This window comes from Mobula birostris, chromosome 8 (genome assembly GCF_030028105.1).
Source record: "Mobula birostris isolate sMobBir1 chromosome 8, sMobBir1.hap1, whole genome shotgun sequence".
NCBI lineage: Eukaryota > Metazoa > Chordata > Chondrichthyes > Myliobatiformes > Myliobatidae > Mobula > Mobula birostris.
Genome location: NC_092377.1, coordinates 95,973,238 through 95,986,924, shown reverse-complemented (window position 1 = coordinate 95,986,924; position 13,687 = coordinate 95,973,238). Strand labels below are relative to the sequence as shown.

At 45.7% G+C, this 13,687-nt stretch overlaps 1 long non-coding RNA gene across 1 annotated transcript in view; it reads right to left on the bottom strand.

Moving 5' to 3' along the window:
- Nucleotides 1–1,004: 1,004 nt before the first annotated feature.
- Nucleotides 1,005–13,687, bottom strand: part of LOC140202254 (uncharacterized) — a 57,739-nt gene continuing 45,056 nt past the window's right edge. Inside the window, exon 6 of the long non-coding RNA XR_011887051.1 lies at nucleotides 1,005–1,230. This is a non-coding gene — a long non-coding RNA (uncharacterized lncRNA). The remainder of the gene's footprint in view (nucleotides 1,231–13,687) is intronic.

Sequence of the window (13,687 nt, the reverse complement as noted above, 5' to 3'; positions counted from 1 at the left end):
TCCTTTCTTGAACAGCATGTGATAATGGTGGTTTTCCAATCCTTTGGGACCTTGTCAAGATCCAGAGGGTTTTGGTAGATTACAAACAGACATCCACTGTCCCTGCAGCCACTTCCTTCAAAGCCCTTGAGGAGGCAGGTCATCAGCTCCAGGGAATTTACTGGCCTTTGACATTGCCTAGAATATTTTCTTTGGTGATAGAGATTGTTTTACATTCCTCTCTCTCTTTATCTTTGATTATTTACCATTAAGACCAATCCAAAAGTACTGTGAACATTTCTGCTATATCTCATGATTCGTTCTGCAACGGCTTTGCCCGAGGGACCAGCATTTACTTTAAGTTTTTAGATTTCCTCCTGTACTGCAACACGACTGACCACTACCTGAGTGTGTGCATGAAGGGATCCAGCCACTTTTGAGGGTGAAAGGACATCTCCCCTCCCTCAGCACCAGCTTGAGAAAGTGTTTCCTCTTACCCACTTAGCAGTTCCTGGTAATTATCTGAAAAATAGATTATTTTAACCCTTCTGAACTGCTGTGTTTGTGGTACTGGGAAGCTGGGTGGCTGTGAATAACATGCACGATATACAGAGAGGTGAGGAGCAAATGTGTTGCTGTTTAATTTACTTACAAACTATCTACCCAGAATGCCCACACGTTACATTCAGAATGAAAGCCTTACAGGTGTAAGGGTCAAAATAAACATGAATACATAATGTATCCCCCCTCAACTTGATTTAAAGGCTTCCCATGCATAGAACTATTACTTCTCTTCTCCTCACCTCTCTCTGGTGCCCCCCCCCCCTTCCCTTTCTCCCATGGTCCACTCTCCTCTCCTATCAGATTCCTTCCTCTCCAGCCCTTTACCTTTTCCATCTATCACTTCCCGGCTTGTCCCATCACAGACCCCTCCTCCACCCGCCCACCTTCCCCCTCACCAGGCTTCGCCTATCACCTGCCTGCTCATACTCCTTCCCCCCACCCCCACCTTCTTCCAGTCCTGCTGAAGGGTCTCGGCCCAAAACGTTGATGTTTGTTCCTCTCCTTAGATGCTGCCCGACCTGCTGAGCTGCTCCGGCATTTTGTGAATGTTTCTCTGGGTGCCCAGCGTCTGCAGAGTCTCTAGAGTTGTTGACAATTTGTGCTGCTCCTCGTATTGAACTAATGATGCAGCTGCGGCCTCACCTTCCCCGACGTAATGCGAGCGAGCTGAGTGATGTCAGGTTTTGCCTGCAATATTAAATCATGGGACTTCCGTCACTTGAACCAGATACTAGATATTTTACTGGCCTATGAGCACAGAACCCAAATCCACTTGTGCCTACACTGTTTCAACATTTTCGCCGTTTAGAAAGTATACTGCCCTATCTTTTTCTTTGGTTCAAAGTAGATAAGCATTTGGTAACGTTGAAGTCCATTTGCTTTTTAGTAATGGGGACAGGGATTTAGCAAAAGAAAGGGATGTGTGGAACAATACATCAAGTCTCTCTCTTCAGACCGGGCCACTAAGTTTTGCAGGATTTTCTAAGTGTGAGCACACGCTCTCTCACTCCTAGAAGGAGGTACAGTCGACGTTTCAGGCCGAGACCCTTCGTCAGGACTAACTGAAAGAAGAGCCAGTAAGAGATTTGAAAGTGGGAGGGGGAGGGGGAGATCCAAAATGATAGGATAAGACAGGAGGGGGAGGGATGAAGCCAAGAGCTGGACAGGTGATTGGCAAAAGGGATATGAGAGGATCATAGGACAGGAGGCCTAGGGAGAAAGAAAAGGGGGAGGGGGGAAAAACCAGAGGATGGGCAAGGGGTATAGTGAGGGGGACAGAGGGAGAAAAAGGAGAGAGAGAGAAAGAATGCGTGTATATAAATAAATAAATAACAGATGGGGTACAAGGGGGAGGCGGGGCATTAGCGGAAGTTTGAGAAGTCAATGTTCATGCCGTCAGGTTGGAGTCTACCCAGACGGAATATAAAGTGTTGTTCCTCCAACCTGAGTGTGGCTTCATCTTTACAGTAGAGGAGGCCGTGGATAGACATATCAGAATGGGAATGGGACATGGAATTAAAATGTGTGGTCACTGGGAGATCCTGCTTTCTCTGGTGGACAGAGCATAGGTGTTCAGCAAAATGATCTCCCAGTCTGTGTCGGGTCTTGCCAATATATAGAAGGCCACATTGAGAGCACCATCTGTTATTTATTTATATACACACATTCTTTCTCTCTCTCTCCTTTTTCTCCCTCTGTCCCTCTGACTATACCCCTTGCCCATCCTCTGGGTTCCTCGTCCTCCTTTTCTTTCTCCCCGGACCTCCTGTCCCATGATTCTCTCTTATCCCCTTTGCCAATCACCTGTCCAGCTCTTGGCTCCATCCCTCCCCCTCCTGTCTTCTCCTATCATTTTGGATCTCCCCCTCCCCCTCCCACTTTCAAATCTCTTACTAGATCTTCTTTCATTTAGTCCTGACGAAGGGTCTTGGCCTGAAATGTCGACTGTACCTCTTCCTAGAGATGCTGCCTGGCCTGCTGCATTCACCAGCAACTTTGATGTGTGTTGCTTGAAATTCCAGCATCTGCAGAATTCCTCGTGTTTGCGCTCTCTCATTCCTTTGGCTTTGTTAATGCCACAGGGCCCTTACTGTAATCAAAAGGTGAATAGTTGGTGACTCATCGCACAGCCAGAGAGGGCCGACCAGTCATTAACTGTTCCTCCTCCTGTCACCCTCCCCCTTTCTCTTGTCACTTCTCTCTTTCCTCCTCTTCTTCACTTCCTTTTTACCTCCCCTCCCTTTCCCTCCCTCTCTTCACCGTCCCGTCCTCAAAATTCCACTTCTGGACGTGGTACTGTTTGGACTGTTGGTTGTAAATGCAACATGAACTACTCGGACGGCCTCTCAACCTCGCTGTCGATCAGACCGTTCACTTAGTCTTCTATGTGCCTCAGTGCTAATTACTTTGAAAGTGTTCTTGTGAAGCTCCCTGGGATACTTTAGTACATTGGCAGAGCTCAGTAAATTGAGTATATTTAAATCAACCTTATCAACTCCATTCCTAATAGTATTTACCAATATTCAGTACAAATCAACGACCTTTCTTTGAAATACCTTGAGGATTTCGTCGAGGAAATGGAAGTTGGAACTTTGTATGAACAAGAGTTGCTCGACAAAATTTACAGCAACTTGTTCAGAGAGGGAGTTTTTCAGACTCCACCTGTCTGGTCTGGACTCAACTTGGAGCTGGTTATTGCTGGCACAAAATGTTGTGCCCCCCCCCCCCCCACTTCCATTTCAGCTCAAATATCCTTGCCAGTGTGACTGTATTTAACCTAAAGCAAAGCTAACAATGTCAACAAGAGGCAATAGTTAGCCAGACAAAATTAGGCATGAGAACAAAGATACAAAACTTCATTCTAGAGTTTCTTAAGGTCAGAAAATCACTGGGACACTCCCAGTCTGTCTGGAGCAAAGATTTCCTGTAATTCAGAGCAATGAAAACACTTATGCATGTGTGATTGCGTAGTGAAGTCTGAATTACAACCTATACTCTGTGGCCACTTTATTAGGTACACCTAGTCATTAGTGCAAATATCTGATCAGCCAATCATGTGGCAACAACTTAATGAATAAAAAAACACGCAGAAGTGGTCAATTTGCTCACAGCAGGTATCAGAATGGAGAAGAAATGTGATCTAAGTGACTTTGACCATGGAATGATATTTGGTGCCAGATGGGGTGGTTTGAGTACCTCAGAAACTGCTGATCTCCTGGGATTTTCTGTCTGTGGAGTTTACAGAGAATAGTGTGCAAAAACAAACAAAAACATCCAGTGAGCTGTTCTGTGGGTGAGAATGCCTTTGGTGTTAATGAGAGAGGTCAGGGGAGAGTGGCCAGACTGGTTCAAGCTGACAGGAAGGTGATAGTAACTCGAATAACCACACATTACAACAGTGGTGTCAGGCAATTCAAGTAGTTCAGCAGAATGTGCCCTCCAGTGTGAACTATGGCGAGCTGGTGATAAGAAGCCTCATTCGGCGCTGAATCTGAAGTCACCCCTGCCAAAATGGGCTGTGCTGATCCAGTACATGCCACCACTTAAACCATGCAGAGGAACACCAGTACCTAGGAGCAAGATGCTGCCCCTGGTGTGCCACGCCAAAACAGCTTCAATACATCGCTGACTTTTTGCGACTGAATTGAGCATCTTGGTTTAATCTGCCTCCTTGGTGTAGATTGCAGCCTTGGCCTCACCTGAATGGCTTTGACACAATACCCTGATGATTGGCACAAAGTTGCCAGTGTTTGGGTTTTGTATGGATGGTATAGTCTGTGTCAGCATAGTCCAATGATGTAAGGTCTTTACAATATCCTTTCAGTGTTATTTTAAAAATATCTTAAAATCATTTTCACTTAAATGCAAGGGAAGGACAATTTCCTTCAGTTTGTGTAAAGGCAACTGTGACTCATATCCAGTACAATGCTAATTGCTTGTCAGAGTAATATGTAAACAACTCTTGCAGATCAAAACTTTGTACCAGCATCCATATTTGGTATAAGCCAAATGAAAACCAGCCCAGTCGCTGTTTACAAGCATTGAACCCTATTCTATTTTGAACCTGGGTTTGCAAAGTTCACTATAACACTCTGCTAGGTTCCAAAGACAAGTTCACTTACAATCCAAAGGAAGTTATGATTGCAGCTTTTTTTTAAATTGAGGATTTAATTCTGACTGAGTGCTCAGTTGACTCTCCGAAGAACTAAGAAATGGCAGGAATGAGAAAAATTCATTCATCTGAAACAGGACTTGAATATTTCACTTCTGGCTGGTTCCCATCCTCCACTCTTCATACGTTTGCGCTCAGCTGAAGTTCCACTGCTTGGATCTAATAGATTAATGTTAAAAAGCGTCCCAAAGCACTTCACCGGACTGTAATGATAAAAAAAAGTGTGCTTTAATAAAGGGTACCTTAAAGCTTTGTCAAAGAGGCAGGATATACCAAGGGTTTTTAAGAGGAAGAAGGGAAGCAAAGAGATTAAGAGAAGGAATTGCAGACTCTGGATCCAGATGTTTCTGAAGTCACACATGGTCAAAGATTTTGCAGAGGAAGTTTGGCAGGCACAAGACCAAAGTGAGATGAATGGCCAGTTGAGGTGAGGGATTGTAGAAATGGAAGCGGTCACGGAGGAGAAAATCCAGGAAGCCTTTTTAAATCAAGGAGATGCTGAACTGAGGAGAGTTACTGTTTTGTTTTGCGTCTTCAAAGCATTAAACAAATTAAAAGGAAGAGGCGGAGAGTCTGAAATGTGAGTCTAACTTCGTGCGTACTTCAAGCCAGGAGAGCACGTATCACATGGTAGAGTGATGATGTACACAATTGACGTATTTTTACGTATAACCCGTAATGAATTATTTACGTGAATCAAACAAGCTTACTCAAATACTACTGAAATATTAAACATGCAATTGCATCTATCACCATACGAAGGGGAGCTGGTTTGAACTTGGAACAGAATAGGCCGGAGGGCTTCAGCTGATTGGAATATGATGAGAGTGTGATTCTCATCACAGAATGAATAACTCGAAGACGGATTCCCCTGACCGGGGGATGGGTGGAATTAATGACAAGGGAAGGCTCAGGTTCAGATTCACTTACCTACCAGCTGTACATCAGAACACACTGTGAAATGCGGTGTTTGTGTTAACAACCAACACAGCTGGCGGGTGTGCAGGAGGCAGCCCCCAAGTGTCGCCACACATCCTGGCGCCAACACAGATGCCCACAACGCTCGGCCAAACAACACAAAATACAAAAACAGAATGATCACAACAGGCAACAAAACAAGCCGCAGTTCCTCCCTCCCAGCGACTCACATGGACAGTTCCCCCACTCCTGGACACACCTTCGGGCCTCAGGGTCTCCGTTTGGCCATTGAATTTCCGATTCCAGACTTCCGATCGATTTTCGGGCTTTGATCTTCAATACCAATCCCCAGGCTTGCTCATGATGGGACCCTGAACACCAGGCGTATTGACTCACTGGCCCTTGAGTTTCCTACGACCCACTGACCTGGGACAGCCGGACATCCACGCATGGCATTCACCACCCGTCCACGTCGCTGGCCTTTAAGCACGGAACAACGGCCTAGACTATGGATGTCCTTCATCACCTGTCCATATCACTGGCCTTCGAGAGTGGAACAGAGGCTTAACTCCTAACTCCTCCACATTCCTGCCCCTAAACTCTAAACTGACCCCCTGCTCCCCTCCCTGTCCCCAAAATCAACCCTACCAACTTAAGGAACAACTTAGTCTAACCCATGATCTCAATAGACCCCCACTTCGGTGCTATCTTGGCTGAAATGGAAATTGGAGATAAGAGGATAGGTTTTCCCAACTCTTAATCTAATAAGATTTCTGCTCATCCAGCACTGTATGATGAGAGCAAGCATCATTAAAACCTCAGACAGTGGAGGGGTGAGAGGGATTAGAATTGGGTGTTGACAGTTATCAGCATTTAGATGAGAAAGAGACCAAAGCAAAAGCTTTTGAGATTTTGGGAGGTTCCCTGGCTATGATGACCATGAATTGAGGTCAGCGTGGTCTAAGGCTCAGGCCAGAGAGTGAGGTTGCCTCTAATAATTTTTGATTTTAACAGGAGACATTTGTTAACTTGGAAAGCTGATTGTCGACCACCACAACATGGAATCTGGGTAAGACGGGTTCTGATTCTGGAGACACAGAATAGCTACCCATGTGTCCCTTGTTGCCTTGGAGACAGAACGGAGACTGCAAGCAGCAAAACTCTAGAGACAATATACCTGAAGCTGATGAAGGGGGTTGGGCTGGCTTCTTGTGCACATTTAATTCCGTCAGGAAAAACAGCCCCGAATTCAAAAGCATCAAGTATAATACCCTTACGAAACGGAAGGTGCAGGACTGAATAAACATACAGTAGTAGGGCATACAGGTTCTAGTGTAAACAGAACTGCTGCTTCCAAATAACCAGGGACTCTGGGATGGTGGGTGTGTTTGGTGGTGAAGGGTCTGTGTTTGTGTGTACGGAGCAGAACCGGTGGCTGACATGGTTGGAGGCAAAGCTCGCAATGCTGATGATATGAAGTGTGGCCCAGCCATCCTCTGCTTTCAGTTGTTTAGAGCCAAGCGAATAAACTTCTTACTGACTGAAACAAAACGTCCAGCTGCTGACACAGTTACATCTCAAAGTAGAGATGTGATTAACTTCCTCAATAATCTCCATATAACCAGATTGCTAGGCACAATGAGAAGCTCCTCTGATAATGGTGTTCACCTGGCGGAGAATCTCACCTGGTCCCTCAACACCAGCTCCATAACAAAGAAAGCCCAGCAGCGTCTCTACTTTCTGCGAAGGCTGAGAAAAGTCCATTTCCCACCCCCCATCCTCAGCACATTCTACAGAGGTTGTATTGAGAGCATCCTGAGCAGTTGCACCACTGCCTGGTTCAGAAATTGCACCGTCTTGGATCGCAAGACCCTGCAGCGGATAGTGAGGTCAGCTGAGAAGATCATCGGGGTCTCTCTTCTCGCCATTACAGACATTTACACCACACGCTGCATCCGCAAAGCAAACAGCATTATGAAGGACCCCACACACCCCTCATACAAACTCTTCTCCCTCCTGCCATCTGGCAAAAGGCACCGAAACATTCGGGCTCTCACGACCAGACTATGTAATAGTTTCTTCCCCCAAGCCATCAGACTCCTCAATACCCAGAGCCTGGACTGACACCAACCTACTGCCCTCTACTGTGCCTATTGTCTTGTTTATTATTTATTGTAATGCCTGCACTGTTTTGTGCACTTTATGCAGTCCTGGGCGGGTCTGTAGTCTAGCGTAGTTTTTGTGTTTTTTCTTACGTAGTTCAGTGTAGTTTTTGTATTGTTTCATGTAGCACCATGGTCCTGAAAAACATTGCCTCATTTTTACTGTGTTCTGTACCAGCAGTTGTGGTTGAAATGACAATAAAAAGTGACTTGACTTGACTTGATAATTCAGCTCTCCTGAGACTGAAGGGATTCCGAAGCATATGCTGGTCTTAGGTAAGTTAAACACTATTTTGCTCTTTGCTTCTTATTAAACACAGTGATTATAATCCTCCTTTTTTTCCCCCTTTGGGATCTAGCCTTTAGAAGTAGAGCTGACAGTTGATTCATTTTGAAGGGATTTAATGAATTATTGACCATGAAGCTGAAGTGGTGACATATCACAGAATAGAAGATGGGCAAGTTATGGCAAGGCTTCCTTGGCTGCTGGCTAGAAGTTTCTTGTTGCCGCTGTGGCCTGTGGCTAGGTTACAAGAAACCATTGCCATGCTCGGCCTTGTGATTGGAGCTGGGCTCCCCAGGGCAAATGTGCAACCAGAAGTAGAATTGGGTGCCAGAGTTCTGTTGGTCACCCTCTGTCTAACTCCAGGCAGAGGCCGATATGCCGCAGGTTACAGTGTGTCGGCTTTGGCATGACATCTGACATCAGGTAGTAGTGATAGACCGGTGTCACTTACTGCATGCGGTGTAGTCTTCTCAGCATCTTTGAGCACCTTCGAACTGCCTGTCATAACAGACAAGATCTCCCGGTGGCCAACCCACTATAATTCTTCTCCCCATTCCCCCACCGGCAGGTCTGACAATGGCCTCCTCTACTGCCGGGTTGATGCTGGGTACAGGTTAGAGGAACAGTACCTCATATTCTGCCTTGATGTCCTCCAACCGGACAGCATGAGTATCAGCTTATCTAACTTCCAGTAACTTCTCTTCTCCGTCCCTTTTTTTTTACCCCATCCTCCAGCCCTCCATCACCCCATCTCATTCCCCTCCCTTGCCCTCTAAATTTGAGCATCATCCACATATTTCTCCCTCCAGTTCCACTCCTTCCCTTTATACCATGGTCCACTGTCTTCTCCTATCAGACTCCATCTTCTACAACCCTTCATAATTTATACCTATCACCTCCCAGCTTCTTACTTCATTCTCACTTGGATCCTATCACCCAGCAGTTCTTTCTTCACCCCTTCCCCTCACCTTTTACACTGGCTATCTTCCCCCTCCTTCCGGTCCTGAACGAAGGTCTAAATCTGATTGGCCATTTCCCTCCATCCATGACTTGTTGAGTTCCTCTGGCATTTTGTGTGTTGCTACAAGCAACAGGAACCTATTTGACTAAACTGAAGTGAACGGACCAAGCTTTCATGATGTATTTCAGTAAAGATTTTTCTGCATTCTGATTTACTCCAGGATTTAAGATCAATAGTTCAACTGCACAGCCGCGGAGCCAGACTTACCTGATTACTGATGACTTTTGAATACATTTTCAAACTCAGAATCCGGTTTAATATCTCCAGCATACGTCATGAAATTTGTTGTCTTTTCGGCATTTTATATATAACTAAAATAATTAGTGCAAAAATAGAAATAAAAAAAGTAGTGATTTAGTGTTCATGGGTTCGATGTCCATTCAGGAATCGGATGGCAGAGGGGAAGAAGCTGTTCCTGAATCGCTGAGCGTGTGCCTTCAGGCTTCTGTACCTCCTACCTGATGGTGGCAATGAGAAGAGGGCATGGCCTGGGTGATGGGAGGTCCTTAATGATGGATGCCACCTTTTTGAGGCATTTCTCCTTGAAGATGTCCTGGATACTATGGAGGCCAGAGCCCATGATGGAGCTGACTGAGTTTACAACTCTCTGCTGCTTACTTCGATTCTGTGCAGTAGCACCCCCCCCCCCCGCCCCCAAATACCAGACAGTGATGCAGCCAGGTAGAATGCTCTCTATATTACTGTACCTCTGTAGGAATTTGTTAGTGCCTTTGGTGACATACCAAATCTCCTCAAACTCCTAATGAAATATAACTGGTGCTGTGCTTTGTTGTAGCTGCATTGATATGTTGGGTCCAGGTTAGATCTTCAGAGATATTGACACCCAGCAGCTTGAGATTGTTCACTCTCTCCACTTCTACTCCCTCTATGAGAACTGGTATGTGTTCCCTTGACTTGCTCCTAAAGGCTGATTTATACTTGTGCGTCAAATCTACGCTGTAGTTACAGTGTAGCCGTGTACCGTACGCTGTACTCTACACCGAACCCTACGCCGTAGCCTAACACGCACTTTTTCCAAAATGTAACTATGCATTGCGATGACACAGACCACAACAACTGTGATTGGTCCGCTTGGTAGCATCGCATTTCCTCCTACGCTGCAATAGCTTGCCATTGGGCGACTGAAGGGCAGGGAAGGAACTCTGGCTGCAATGCTTTCCATAAAGCCTTACAGACCTCCGAAATTATGGAGGACCCTGTGCTTGATGCCAGTTTGTAGCGAGCTGCTACAGCCTGTTGACTTCCACCTGAAGCTAAAACTCGATTAGTGATTGCCCGTCTGAGTATACTGTGTGTACACTGATGAGAAATAAATGGTTGGAGACGATGAACCAAATCGTCAAATCTACCAGCCGACATCCGAAAATATTTGAAATGCATTTCCTCGTCCATGTCTCTCAGTGGCTGGACAAACACAGAAAATTCACCCCCCTTTAGTTTCAGTCGCCATTGTTTGAAGTTTGAGTTTCCTCGTGTTGAGTTTCAACACAAAGAAACTCAACACAGTGGCATAGAAACCCAGCCACCAACTAGCATTTTGGCAGTGAATTGCAGAGCGACGCAGACACACCAACACACAAGTATAAATGCTCACAACGGCGTAGACCACTTGCATAGGCTACAGCGTAAGCTAGTACGCACAAGTATAAATCAGCCTTTACTTTACTCCTTAGTGTTACTCATGGGAGAGTAAAGGTTGCCGATGGCTTCAGAACATTGAAGATCTTTGCTGGACTATGGGGTCGTTGCATCAGCAGAGTTGCTCCTTATTGTTCAAAGCTCAAAAGTTCGAAGTAAATTTATTATCAAAGTACATATATGTCACCATATACAACCCTGAGATTCATTTTCTTGCGGACATTCACAGTAGAACAAAGAAATATAATAGAATTAATGAAAAGCCAAACACAAAGAAAGATGGAGAAACAACCAACGTGCAAAAGGAAACAAACAGTGCAAATAAAAACAAATAATAAATAATACTGAGAATGTGCATTGTAGAGACCTTGGACGTGAGTCCATAGGTTGTGGAATCAGTTCAGTGATGAGGTGAGTGAAGTTATCCACACTGGTTCAGGAGCCTGATGTTTGAGGGGTCATATCTGTTCTTGAACCCTATTGGGATCTAAGGCTCATGTACCACCTTCCCTCGTTGGACAGATATTTAGTGCATATTAACATTACAATGGTAAATACAATTCTTTAGCTGGGCAGCTCTTTAAGAATGCCCAGAACACACACATAATAGAATTAAAGTCAGATTACGGTGAAGATTTTATTTTTTTAATTGGGAGACACAGCAAAGGTAACTGGCCCTTCCAGCCCAAGGAGCCTGTCCCGCTCAGTTACATCTATGGGACCAATTAACCTACTGACCCATTAAGTCTTTGGAACGTAGGAGGAAACCATTCATCTGAAGAGAGCCCACGTGGTCATAGGCTTCCTCTGCAAGGTAACACTGGAAGGTTTTGAGTAACTGTTTCTTTTATCAGGTCGAAATCAGCTCTCCAAATACTGGAGCGACCATCTATCATATTCCACCACCGGAGCGGTGGTATGGATAACTGCAGTCTGCATTCCATTCATGTCAGAAATTTGTAGATGATAAAAGCTGTACACGAGATCTGACTCTAGTCGGCTGGCCGGGGTCTCCTCGGCATTTCTCATTCAGTTCTTCAATGTGCCAGAATGGTAGAAGATTAGATCAGCCAACAGTGTCAGACAGAGAAGGTCAAATGTGGCTCTTGAGAACTCTGAAGCAGGTCAGGTATAACCTTGGTATCCTGCAGGCACTTCACCACAAAGCACAAAGCAGAGCTACACAGTTAGCCAGAGCACAGGAACCTAGCACATCTTTGCTGTTAGCCAGCGTTCCCTCCAGTTCAATTAGCATGCTGAGTTTAACCAACACCATTATGCAGTGGAGTATCTGCTCCCATGCTCCATGAAGGACCACAAATGCCAGCCTCAGCTTCTCCGCCGAATGGCCACGTTCTGGAAAACTGGAGACTAAGTCTGATACAACACACACAAAACGCTAGGGGAGCTCAGCAAGCTGGGCAGCATCTATGGAAAGGAGTACAGTCAACGTTTCAGGCTGAGACCCTTTGGCAGGACTCTACAGCATCTGCAGATTCCCTCTTGTTTGAGACTTCCGTTTTGGCCATTGCAATCTTTAGAAGTCTAGCATCTTGTCTAAGGATTGTGACTGCAACAATCCTGGTCTTTTGAAAATGAAAACTTGCCGATTATTCATTTTTTAATGGTTTATTATTTAGACGTTTGACGCATTCCAACCCAATGAGCTGTACCACCAAGCAAACGACCTACTTAACCCTAGCCTGATCACAAGACAATCTACAATGACCTACTAAGCTGTGCGACTTTGGACTGTGGGAGGAAATTGGAGCACCTGGAGGAAACCCACGTGGTCATGGGGAGAACGCACAAGCAGATGGCACCGGAATTGAACTCTGAACTCCGACGTGCCAAGCTGTAATGGTGTGGAGCTAACTGCTGCACCATCGTGGTGCCTCACATTTTCTAGATTAACAGCTCACACTTCATGAGTATTAACCCATTAACAAAAGAATCTCAGTCCTCTGTTGCCATGACGCCCCCTCAGAATCATCTTTCACTAACCCAAAGTGAACGCCAATTGGCCACCTCTTCTAAAGTTATCCAACTCAGCACAAACCTTGGCTGAAACACTAGAAATACCTCCCCCACCCCCACCCCCACCCCCCCTCCAGCTTATCTGAGTGGTAAGAGATTCACATTATTTTAACGCCCCTCTTTCACTGAGATTTCAGGTGCCAACAGCAGTGGGATGTAAAAGATTTTAGGTTTGTCACACTAATAATTTGGCACTAAAACCAACAAAGCCATGTTTTCAGCTGTCCACCTGATACACTGCTTCCCCAGGTCCCCCCCCCCCCCATAGTGTCTGAAGAAGGCACCTCACTAGCAAAGTGTCAGCAGATGCAGGTGCAACAAGACCTCCTGCAGGCTTTCCCCTGAATCACCATCACCTCGTCTCGGAAGTATATTGCCACTCCCCATTGTCCCTCCTCAGCTGCAATGTGGACGTTTCTTCACCCGAAAGACTGAAAGTTCAAGAATATTCTTCAGGTCACCTTCTAAAGAGGAATAAAGGAATGGAGAATGAACGCCAGCCTAGTCAGATCCTTCCTGCGTACGCCCACGGCGGGCAGTAGCTCGCCTCTTTGCGGACTGTGGGTTTACGGAGAGTGCGTGGAGAAAGGTGCAGGGGCCTACGCCAAGGTTCATCACGAGCAGCTGTGCAACACCTCCTGATGGTAGCAATGAGAAGATGACATGTCCAGGGTGATGGGGGTCAATAATGATGGATGATGCCTCCTTAAGGCATCACCTTTTGAAGGTGTCCTGGATGCTGGGGAGGTGAGTGCCCATGATAGACCTGGCTGAGTTTACAACTTCCTGCAGCTTTTTCTGATCCTGTGCGGTGACCCCTCCATACCAGACAGTGATGCGACCAGTCAGAATGCGGCTCCATGGTACATCTGTAGAAGTTTACGAGAGTC